The following is a 12,751-nucleotide window of genomic DNA, read 5'->3' as shown; positions in this document are numbered from 1 at the left end:
CGCATCCATATAGTGCCCACAACAATAGGAAGAATTCCATTGTCAGGTTTTAGGAGCGGAGTAAGAGGTGCAGATGCCACAAACTCTGCTAGACATGATGGACATCTTCCCCCCAGCCACAGTTTAACCACTACGGTGATGACTTGTAGGAGATCTATGGCTATAGCAGACCCTTCCTCGCATACAGCATCCAAAATATGTTGAGCTCTCAATCCGTCTCTCCCACACGAAGTTCCTTTAGGAAACGATTTAATACAACCAAGGACATTGTCAATAGCTACTATAAGGTGAGGCTCAGAATAAATGGTGCTCGGCATGGATGGGGGTGGCTTGTATGGATGCTTAGCCTCTAATGCTTTGATAGTATCCATGTCATGTGAAACGACACCCGAGGAGCACACCACTTTCACTGTAGCTGTAAAATTCCCATCAACAACCTTACATAGATATTGTCTGATGTTGGTGTTGCCCTTCGTTCTGCCATCCCGAAAGTGATCAACGCTTTGGCCCGAATCTAACAAAAATGAAAATCTTTTTGGTATTTTTAATTTTTCGAAAAGGAAACCAAATTAACGAAAATATTTTTGTGTTTTACAATATTTTTCGAAAATAAATGACAAACAAAGAAAATTTCGAAAATAGAAATGTACCAAACTAACGAATATTTTCATCTCCAGAAATCGAAAACGAAGCGTATCGAAGTGTTGAACATGAACAATAACCCCTGAATGATTAATACTATCAGCCTTTGAATAAATCATCATCGCCTCTGAATCGACACTTTTCATTAACGCCAACTAATCTGTAACGCCCCGATTCTCAGGTATGGAATTAAATAAAAGGTTCTTTGGTTTTAATTTCTACTCGACGAGTTGATTGCCCTACTCATTGAGTAGCAGCGGGGTGAGATCGCCTGTTAAGTGACCTACTCACCGAGTCCAGGGAGGGACTCGACGAGTAAGAGCTGGCAGAAGAAGCCCTAAATCTTGGGGTTTTGCACCCTATTTAAGGAAGCCTTAGCCTCCTTTGGCCTCCTTATAGTCTTTGAGAGCTCAGTGAAACCCTAATTTTTGTGGTACTCCTTTTGGTGTGTGTTAGACCTTTGAAAGAAGATTGGCTTGGAGGGAAGAGCTTGAAGATGAATGGAGTTGAGGCAAAGAAGGTGTGGGAATCAGAACTTACCTCATCAAGCATCTTTTGGAGGTATCAAGTTGCAATCTTTACTCCCCTTTTCTTCTAGATCTCTTTGTGGTTGAGCTCTAGGGTTTTATGGATTTTTGGGAGTCACATTGGTGAGCTATGGGATAGATCTGAAGTTGTAATTTCAAATCTGGACCCTTCTCAAATTCCAGAATCATAAATTTCCTGTTTTGGTCGTGGTTGAGGCCCTCCTTGTGCATGAAACCCTATTAAGAGCTTAGAGTTGGCATTACGAGCCTTGTTAGTCATGCATGCTCGTAAAGTTTGCAACTTTACGTGAAAAGCATGTCCTAGAAGCTTAGATATAAAATTTGGAGCCATTACATGGCTTAAATAAGTCTGTATGGCTTAAGGACTGAAGGAACTCGACGAGTCACAAGGTTTACTCGGCGAGTCATATGAAGACTGCCGATGAACCCGACGAGTTGATGAACAACTTGGCGAGTCCAATGAAGATTGCCTTAGACTCAACGAGTTGTATGAACAACTCGGTGAGTCGGATGATTTTTCTCGGGTTATGAATGCATGTGTAGCCAACGTGTTTCAAAAAGGAAACTCGACGGGTGGCCTTAGGGTTTCAATCGAAAATCATAGTGTAACACTCGGATTTCCAGGTATGAGATATTTTTCCATTATTTTTGGGTTTTGTGGGGGATTCGGTGAGTTGGCGTCTAGACTCGCCGAGTATGGTCACGGATTTTGGACGCGGGTTCTCAACTGGACTTGGCGAGTTCATGAGTGGACTCGGCGAGTCCATGCTGTTTAATGAGACCCTAATTTCCAGGGTTTGAGACCTATTTAAAGGCCCTTATGGCTGTCCATTGCGGCTACCACACCCCAGAGAGAGTCCTAGATCGCTTGTGAGGAGAAGAGAGGCCATTGTTGATCTTTTGTTAGTGAAACTTGAAGGAGAAGGTGACCAAGGCAAGGGAAGGCTGAAGGAAGTGCAAATCTAGCATCATTTGAGATCAAATGCTTCACATGGAGGTATTCCTTCGGACCTTCTCCAGTTTTGGGTGTTGTTTCATAGAGTTAGGGTTTTTAAAACCCTTTAGAAGAAGAATATGTAGGGTATTTAGTCCCCTTTCAAGTTTGAGCTTTGGATCTGGACTCATTGAGGTCCAAAGACTTTAACTCATGGAACTTTATGATCCATTTCAGGGTTATTGGACTTAGGTTGCCATTTTTGGGACTAAATCACCATTTGATGCCATTATGTTGATATATATGCATCAAGCTTTGAGCTTTACGTGACTTTCATGCTTGAGAAGGCCATATCTATGCATTAGGGGCACAGATCTGACCTCAGGAGGTCATTAGAGCAAGTGCATGGCATGAACTCGTCGAGTTGTTCTTAGGACTTGGCGAGTAGGGTTAGAGTTTCACATGAAAAGCTCTGTGAGTAGACTTGCCGAGTTGGGAGATAATTCAGTTAGTCAGAAGGGGATCAGAGGACTGGGGGTTCAAGGCGTTACTCGCCGAGTTGCTCTTGAGACTCAGCGAGTTGAGTTGGGGTGGCCCCACGATTCATGCCAGGTGTGACTCGTTGAGTAAGGAGAAGGACTCGACGTGCCAAGAGAGGGACTAAGAGAGTCAGTGGACACATGTGTACTCACCGAGTCGGGTCAAAGTGTGACCATTGACTTTTGTTGATGTTAGGGTTTGGTCACTAGTGAGGCCTTTGAGCCAGGGGAGGGGTAAAATGGTCTTCTACCCTTCTGAGGATGTTAATGAAAGGTTGGAGTATAGTTATATTTATGGGAGCATTTGCTTTATGTGATTAGGCGGAGGCTAGGTCACATTTCTATTGAGACAGGGACTTACTGAGATACCTGAGGTGAGTCTTCTCACTATACTGTACCTGGAAAGGTACCTATGTGTGACCGAAAGGTCTTGTATGTTATGAGATGCATGTTTTGTATGATATGTGTTGCATGTTCTGTATGCGTTATGTATGTGATATGTATGCTATGTATGATATGGGCTGGAAGGCATTATGATGTGGACCGGAAGGTCAGGGAGTTATGGACCGGAAGGTCGACACGGGTAAGGCCGGAACGTTTATCGAGTTGGGACGGAAGTCCCCTGAGACACATGGACCGGAAGGTCGTGGCCTAGAAGGGCGAATGTGTGTAAGTGGGATTTTGGGGAACTCACTAAGCATTTATGCTTACAGTTGTTGTGTTATGTGTTTCAGGTACTAACGAGGACCGTGGAAAGGCGCCGGCGTGACTCGTACACACTAGAGAAAGGAATTGATTTTTGTGATCTTGGGATACGATGTGTTTGTTAAATATTATTGGATATTTTTATTACATTTTATATGAAATTGGTTGTGACAAAAAGATGAAATTTTTGTTTTGAAATTTGCGTTGTTACACATAGGAACTCGACGAGTCCCCTGATGACTCGACGAGGGGGAAAGAACTTCAAGGAACTCAGCGAGTAGCCGAGGGTACTCGACGAGTTAAGGTCAACAGGGACTATTGACCTTGACTGAGGACTTTGACTTTGACTTTGACCTGGGGTTGACTGGTTGGTTTATGGAGTACTTGTCAGGTTGAGGATTTATGAGTATGCTCGTACTATGGTAAAAGGTGGATGAGTCTTTGGCGAGTGATCCAAGAGTTGGGATTTATCTACTGAGTCGACATCTACGAGGTGAGTTATCCTCACTGTATCAAAAGGGTCTAAGGCTCCAAGGCCGGCCCGTTATGGTTTGCATCCTGGTTTAGGATGTTTACTATGTTATTGATATGCTAGAGATATCCTGGTTTAGGATGGTTACTATGCAATTGTTATGCTAGATACATCATGGTTTTGGATGGTTGCTATGTTAGTGATATGCTAGATTTCATCCTGGTTTAGGATGGTTGCTATGTTATTGATATGCTAGATACATCTTGGTTTAGGATGGTTGCTACGTTATTGATATGCTAGATTTCATCCTAGTTTAGGATGGTTGCTATGTTAGATTTTGGTTAGATCAGTATCCCGATTATAGAATGTTGTTATGATATTTGATCTGTTAGATCGGTTTGACTGTTATGAATGCTAGCGTATGATATTTATGTACACATGTGTGTTGATTGGGGGTTAGGTTGAGGTGGTCCTACTTTGTGCTGAAGGCCAACATACCCTATGAGCGGTCCAGGAAGACTGTAGGCCCACGAGGCGGTCCAGTCATGCCAAAGGCTCAGTATAGATTCAGTTAGACTGTAGGCCCTGTAGGGCGGTCAAGTCGGGTCGATGGTCCGGTATCTATATTGATTGATTGATTATTACTGATATGATATTATCAGTGTGGTGGTGGTATTTTAGGGGTAGCTCACTAAGCCCTTGGGCTTACAGTTTTCAGTTATTGTTTTAGGTACTTCAGGAGATCGTGGCAAGGCAAAAGCGTGACCGTACCGCTCCTCATCCTTACGATCTGTTTTTGGGACACTCTGATGAATAATTATTTGAAATCAATTTGTAAACAAACACTATTTGGGTTTAAATTGTGACAGGAAAAGTTTAAATTTGGTGTAAAATTTATGGATGTTACAAATTGGTATCAGAGCCTTGGTTTGAGTGAATTGGAGAAGCACTCGTGTGAATCCAGTCTCAAATCAAGGAGATTTTCAGAAAGTAACATTTTAAAATGGGTTTAAAAATAAAGGATGGAGGATGTAGAGGGTACGATCAACCGGAGCTTGTAAGTAAACCCCAAAATACCATAAAGTTATTTGATATTATGATATGTTAGAGCAGCATGCTAGTGCTAGGCTAGGGATCTTCAGGAATCGCATGATAAAATTGCATGATTATATGATGCCTACTAGCCTAGGGTTCCTCGTATATGGAATTGACATCATTACTGTAGTTGTTAGTGTATGCATCACGGTTGTGCGTAATCAAGACCATATAGCCTGAGAATGTTGGATTCAGTCTTCGGATAAGATTAGATGTTCATAAGTCTATTGGGTCCAGTGTTATGTGAGACTAGAATGCACAAGCGCTACAGGGGTTGACGGAAGTTTCATGGATGTGTGAGTTGTGGGAGCAGTGAGGTCAGTTGCGAGGTAGGAAATGCTCCCCTATGAGCGAGGGTTGAGCGCATATTATGTTGACGATAGTAATAGGGTGTTGTGGTGATACTTGAGAAAAATATGGTTAGGTGTGGAAGGTAGTATGGGCCCGTACTACTGAAAGCATAGGACCCATACGTGTAGCAAGGAAGTCACAACCCCTAGGGTATGTGGGTTTTGGTCTCCCGGTATTATGTTGCTTATCTGATGTCTTGAGTGTATCTTTCAGTATGGTGGTGACGAGATGTTTTGCTGCTGGGTCCAGATCAGGATTGGGATCCAGATCAGGGTCAGGGTCGGAAGACGGAGGGTAAGAGGTGTCGGTAACACTTGAGCCCGTGGTTCAGATAGGGATAGAGTAGTTGGATGCCAAGATCCGGGAGATTCGGCACGATGAGGTCGTTGCATCCTTTCAAGTGCAGTTGCCGGAGATGTTTGGGTCGATTAAGACCGCGATGGTCGAGTATTTTGATGAGCGATATGCAGCTCTAGCTGAGACAGCGGTCGCTGCAGCCACTTGGGCTGTAACCACGGAAGGGGTTGGAGGAGGAGCTGGCAAGGTTTTCCAGTACCGGGACTTCGATAACACGAAGCCCTTACGTTTGATGGTACATAGGTGGAGATTAGATCTATGAGGTGGTTCTATGACGTGGAGGGTTGTATCTTCACGTGCTCGTGCCCGGCTGGCCAGTAGGTCAGGTGTGCCCTGAACCTGCTAAAGCTCAGGGTAAAGAACTAGCGGAGACTGACGACAGGGTCGTATACTGATGATTAGCGAGTTGCTGTTACTTGGGAGCAGTTCTAGGATATGTTTCGCACTCGCTACGTTCCACGTGTTGAGCGGGAGCGGGTTGCTCAGGAGTTCTTGACTTTGAGGCAGGATGGGGAGTCTATGAAGGAGATTACCCGTATGTTCACGGAGAGGGCGATGTTTTTCCCGGAGTTTGCTTCAGAGCAGTCTCAGATAACTCGTTATCTAAGTATGCTCAAGACTGATATTTGTCAATTCATGTCTACACAGCGTTGTGATACCCTCTTGGATTTTTAGGAATCCGCGAGGTGGCGTGAGTTGGAGTTTGAGCTACAGCTGAGGGAGCAACGTCAAGCACCAGCACAGTCTCAGCCCGCGCCTAAGCAGTCTAAGACCGCTGATACTCGGGTTGGAAGTCATCAGAGGCGCACGTGTGGAAAGTGTGGCTAGGGTCATTCTAGGGTTTGTCGAGCAGGAGGTTGGTGCCACAAATGTGGCAAGGAGGGGCATTATGCCAGGGACTGTCGTCCACAAGTCGCCGCCAAGCCGACACAGGGATCCGCACCAACTGCAGTGAGGATTGGGGATGGGAGGCCAGTCAAGGTGGAGTCTCCAAAGGCTCAGGGTCGTGCTTTCCAGCTCATGGCCAAGGAGGCCAAGGCAGCACCGAATGTGGTTGCTGGTATGTTTCTATTTCTGTTTCAGTATTTTATCTGTGTATGCTTATTGGTTGTACCTGTGTTTAGGTGCATTTTTGGTAAACTATTTTCCTGCTTTGGTTTTATTCGACTCGGGGGCGAGTCGGTCATTTGTATCTTAGACTTTCAGTAAAGGGTTTAGTGTGCCGGTAAATGAGCTTGAGTGTCCGTTGCGGGCTTCGATCGCCAACGAGCACGAGGTCTCTACTTCTTCGATTTGTCGGGGATGTGGTTGGAGATCTTCGGGGTGTCCTTTCCAATAGATTTGATTCCTATTCCCATGGGGGAAGTGTGTGTGATCGTTGCGATGGATTGGATCAGTCGATTTGGCGCCATGATCGACTGTGAAGGAAAGCGAGTGGTTGTTCGAATCCCAAGTGGGGGAGAACTGGTGGTATATGGCGAGGGCACCAGGATGGGATCATGGTTTTGTTCGGCGGCTAGGGCTCGACAGTATATTCAGCATGGGTGCACCGGTTATTTAGCGTACATGGTAGATACGCGGGTTAGGGATCAGCCCTCGGTTTCGGAGGTCCCAATAGTTAGAGAGTTTGTTGACGTGTTTTCGGAGGAGTTACCCGCAGTGCCTCCGGAGAGGCAGATTGAGTTCTGGATTGACCTAGTATCGGGTGCGGCCCCTATCACTAGGGCACCATACCGTCTGGCACCGCATGAGATGCAGAAGTTATCATCTCAGCTGCAGGAGCTGCTGGGTAAGAAATTTATTCTTCCGAGTAGTTCACCCTGGGGAGCACCGATCCTTTTCATCAGGAAGAAGGACAGATCGCATAGGATGTGCATTGACTATAGGGAGTTAAATAAGTTAACGGTGAAGAACCGTTATCCACTCCCGAGGATAGATGATCTATTCGATCAGCTGCAGGGTGCATCTTGGTTTTCCAAGATCGATTCGAGATCCAGATATCACCAGGTCAGGGTGAGGGAGGAAGACGTGGAGAAGACTATGTTTCGGACTCGTTATGGTTATTACGAGTTTGTGGTGATGCCGTTTGGTCTCACCAATGCTCCGATAGTATTTATGGATTTGATGAATCGAGTTTGCAGACCGATGCTCGATCGCTCGGTCATTGTGTTTATAGACGATATCTTGGTATACTCCAACACTCGAGAGCAGCATGAGGAGCATCTCATGGAGCTGCTGGAGGTTCTGCGGGGAGAGCGGCTATATGCCACGCTCTCGAAATGTGAGTTTTGGTTACGAGAGGTCCAGTTCCTCAAGCATCTCGTTAATCAGGAGGGGATTTTAGTCGATACGGCCAAGGTGGAGACGGTTATGCAATGGGAGACTCCGAAATCTCCCTCAGACTTCAGGAGTTTCTTGGGTTTGGCAGGGTACTACCAGAGATTTATTTGAGATTTCTCCAAGATTGCAGTACCCCTCACTTGTCTTACGAGGAAGGGGTGGATTTCCGGTGGGGCCTTGAGCAGCAGAGGGCGTTTGAGACCCTCCGATAGTGTTTATGTGAGGCGCCGGTGTTGAAACTCCCCGAGGGAGTCGAGGATTTTGTAGTATATTGTGATGCATCCATCTCGGGTTTGGGGGCAGTCCTCATGCAGAGCGGATGGGTGATAGCTTATTCATCATGGCAGCTGAAGCCACATGAGACGAGATACCCTACGCACGATCTTGAGTTGGGAGCGGTGGTTTTCACTCTCAAGATTTGGAGGCATTATATGTACGGTGTCCGTTCCACTATATATACAGATCACAAGAGTTTGAGACACATCATGGATCAGCCGAATCTGAACATGAGGCAGCGCAGGTGGCTGGATGTGGTCAAGGACTACGATTGTGAGATCCTTTACCATCCTGGTAAAGTGAATGTGGTTACGGATGCTTGGAGCCGCAAGTCAGCTAGGTCTTTTACCCCAACAAGGTGTATGAGGATAGCGGTGGATTCCCCGCTTGTGAGCTTGATTAGGGATGCTCAGATTGAGGGTATGAGACCGGAGAACTGGAATTTGGAGAGATTTAAGGGCGAGAGTGCCCGGTTTGTCCAGGATAGTCGCGGGTTGTTGACCCAGTACGGTCGGGTTTGGGTTCCAATGTCCGGAGGAGTTCGGCAGACAGTGATGGAAGAGGCTTATAAGTCTCACTTTTCTAATCATACGGGGTCCTCCAAGATGTATCGTGATTTGAGTTTGATTATTGGTGGCCCGGAATGAAGCGATAAATCGTTGGGTATGTTGAGAGGTGCCTGACCTGTAGAATGGTCAAGGCCAAGCATCAGAGGCTGCATGATAAGCTGCAGCCTCTAGAAATTCCCATGTGGAAATGGGAACAGATCACGATGGATTTTATTACGAAGTTGCCGAGAAGGGCGAAGGGGTTTGATGCTATATGAGTCATCGTGGATTGGTTGACCAAGAGTGCCCATTTCTCGGCCATACGGGAAAGTTCGTCGGCTGAGAAATTGGTCGACATGTATGTCAGTGAGATTGTCTCTCGCCATGGGGTTCCAGTTTCTATCATTTCCGATCGGGATGTTAGGTTTACTTCCCATTTTTGGCAAAAGTTTCATGAGGAACTAGGTACGTGACTGCGTCTTAGTACAACATTCCATCCGCAGACCGATGTTCAGAGTGGACCATCCAGACCCTTGAGGATATGTTGACGGCGTGCGTCATTGACTTTGGTGGGAGTTGGGATTCCCACCTACCACTGGCAGAGTTTGCCGACAACAACAGTTATCATTCCAGTATTGGCGCCCCACTTTTCGAGCTATGGCATGGGAGGAAGTGTAGAACCCTAGTCTACTGGGGTGAGATTGGGCACATGGTTATGGGGCGTACAAAGGTAGTTATGCAAACTACCAAAAAGATACAGCAGATTAGACAACGTTTGCGGACCGCTCAGAGTCGGTAGAAGAGTTATGTCGACAGACGCCGATCTGAGTTGGAATTTTAGGTGGGTGACATGGTATTTCTGAAAGTCTCACCTTGGAAGAGTGTGATTCGCTTCAGGAATTGGGGAAAATTGGTTCCCCGTTATATTGGGCCATTTAGGATCATTTCCAGGGTTGGCAAAGTGGCTTATAGGCTCGAGCTCCCGGAGGAGCTTAGCCGGATCCACAGCACGTTCCATGTTTCGCAATTGCAAAAGTACATTAGGGATCATGAGGCAGTAGTATCATTGGACGAAATTCAGGTTGATGAGCGCCTAGATTATGTGGAGAGGCCGGTGGCCATTTTGGAAAGGAAGAAGAAGATTCTTTGGATTAAGGAAATACCTTTGGTGAAGCTGCAGTGGGAACACCGGAGGGGATCCGAGTGGACATGGGAGCTGGAGGCGGAGATGCACGAGCATTACCCGACATTGTTTATTTCAAAGGACTTAGAGGGCGAAGTCTACTTCAAGTGGGGGAAAAATGTAACGCCTCGATTCTCAGGTATGGATTTAAATAAAAGGTTATTTGGTTTTAAGTCCTACTTGACGAGTTGGTTGCCCTACTCGTTGAGTAGCAGAGGGGTGAGATCGCGTGTTAAGTGACCTACTCGCTGAGTCCAGGGAGGGACTATATGAGTAAGAGCTGGCAGAGGAAACCCTAAATCTCGGGGTTTTGAACCCTATTTAAGGAAGCCTCAGCCTCCTTTTGTCTCCTTACAGTATTTGAGAGCTTAGTGAAACCCTAATTCGTGTGGTACTCCTTGTGGTGTGTGTTAGACCTTGGAAAGAAGATTGGATTGGAGGGAAGAGCTTGAAGGGAAAAGGAGTTGAGGCAAGAAAGGTGTGGGAATCAGAACTTACCTAATCTAGCATCTTTTGGAGGTATCAAGTTGCAATCTTTACTCCCCTTTTCTTCTAGATCACTTTGTGGTTGAGTTCTAGGGTTTTATGGATTTTTAGGAGTCACATTGGTGAGCTATGGGCTAGATCTGAAGTTATAACTTCAGATCTAGACCCTTCTCAAGTTTTAGAATCATAAATTTCCTGTTTTGGTCGTGGTTGAGGCCCTCCTTGTGCATGAAACCCCATTAAGATCTTAGATTTGGCATTAAGAGCCTTGTTAGTCATGCATGCATGTAAAGTTTGCAACTTTACGTGAAAAGCATGTCCTAGAAGCTTGGATCTGTGTTGAGATTAATAGATTGCATCATGGGCTCGGTCCTTAGCCCAGTTTTGATTGCCGGTATTAGGCCTGTCCAACCGTGCATGTTTTTGTACTAGGGTTTAGTATATAAGCTGCATGCATGCGGTCTTAGAAGTTATCGCTTTTATTGTTTATCTTCTCTGAGTTTTGTAACCCTAGCTCGCCTCTATAGCGGAAGTTCTTCCTTGAGCTCTGCTGAGGCGTGACTTTGTTTTGAATCATAAGCATACATTTGATTCTGTTTTGTGTTCATTCTTTTACTGCTTTTGACTTGTTTGATTTCCATAATCATTCTTGTGAAATATCTAATCGATCTAGAGTTTAATTCTCATCAATTGGTATCAGAGCGGGAGACTGTGTAATTCATACACATCTCTTCTGTCGAAGAAGTTTTTAGGGTTTTATATTCCGCATTGATTAATATTAATTGAGCCGTCGCTCTAGATTGACGTATCTCATTAATTGTTGATCTAACCCTAACAATATATTACAAGTCTGATCTTTTACAGGTTATCAATCTTAAGTCAGTACAATGTCCATGGTGTTGGATTAATGTCTAAGTCCATAACTATAATTGGTAAGACTTGACCCGACCCGACATGGTCCATTTGGGTTGCATGGCATCATGCACTTGGATAGACTATAATGAGAGAAATAAGACGCTTACGGTTATTAATATATTATGAGTTCTAGTATATTAATAATAAGAATAATAAGATTATTTAATTAGTATTGATCAAGAATTAATCTAGGATTAATTAAGTGATCAAAAGAAGACTAATTAAATATATGGGTTGATTGTGTAAATCATCCATACTTGTATAATGGGCTAATGCTCCATGGATTATCTAGTTGGGCCAAAACCCATATGATGCTCCATGGATGCTCCATGGTGTATTTGAACCCATGGATCCAAGGAAATGGAAAGTCATGACAATTAGATTTTACCCTAATTGTAACACTATATAAAGATCTTATTCTTGACCAAAATCGGCCACTAGTGAGTAAAAGAAAGGGCTAGCCGATCTCATGAAGTGTAGAATTCTCTCAAGTTATTCCAAGTGTATTTGGTGTTGTGTGAACCATTTGAGGTGTCACACTTGGGGCACTAGGCACTCAAGCTTCATGAAGACAAGCACTAACAAAAGGTATGTTATTCTAACTTGTGTTATTCAACGTTTAATATGCTAGAATAGAACAATACCTTGGAAAGTTGATATTTGCATGTATAATAGAGAAAACATAGATCCATGGTATTTAGGGTTGCATGTACACTTAGGAGTGTTAGAATGCTCATAACCCAACAGTGGTATCAGAGCCTAGGCTTGTTTTCTTGTTATACTTGCAATAGAAGCTGAAAAATCGAGTTTTGTTGCTGTCTACCCAGCAGACTCGCCGAGTCCATGAAGGGACTCGACGAGTCCAAGGCAAAATGCATCCAACTCGCCGAGTTTTGTTCATGCACTCGACGAGTTGGACCCCAGACAACATATCTTCGAGGTTTTTGGCTAGAAATGGACTAGGAACATTACCCTAAGTTGTTTTTGAACTTATAAACTTGTTTTTTAATGTGGTAATGTTCATGCTAATCCATTTTCAAAGATAATTTTCAATAGATTCATGTTTTGTATTAGTTTAAGGTTTAGACTAATTACATGAAAAAGTTTGATTTGAATTATCTTGTTCTTATGAGTTGTTTTCAATCCAAATTAATCTAAGAGTTGATTCTAAAATGTGTTTTTGTAACTTGTCCTCAAGTTATATGAAAAGTCACATTTAAGTTTCATAAAACTCATAAAATTGGCAAAGGTTACAAAAAATGAAGAGTTTAGTTCTAATTAATTGGAGTTATGACTCCATAATTTGTCCTCAAGTTATGGAGGACCAAGAGTCTCTTCATTAAATAAATAAATAAAAAAT

The sequence above is a fragment of the Lactuca saligna genome, chromosome 7 (genome assembly GCF_052625555.1).
Source record: "Lactuca saligna cultivar CGN05327 chromosome 7, ASM5262555v1, whole genome shotgun sequence".
NCBI classification, from domain to species: Eukaryota; Viridiplantae; Streptophyta; class Magnoliopsida; order Asterales; family Asteraceae; genus Lactuca; species Lactuca saligna.
This window is presented reverse-complemented; position numbering follows the sequence as displayed.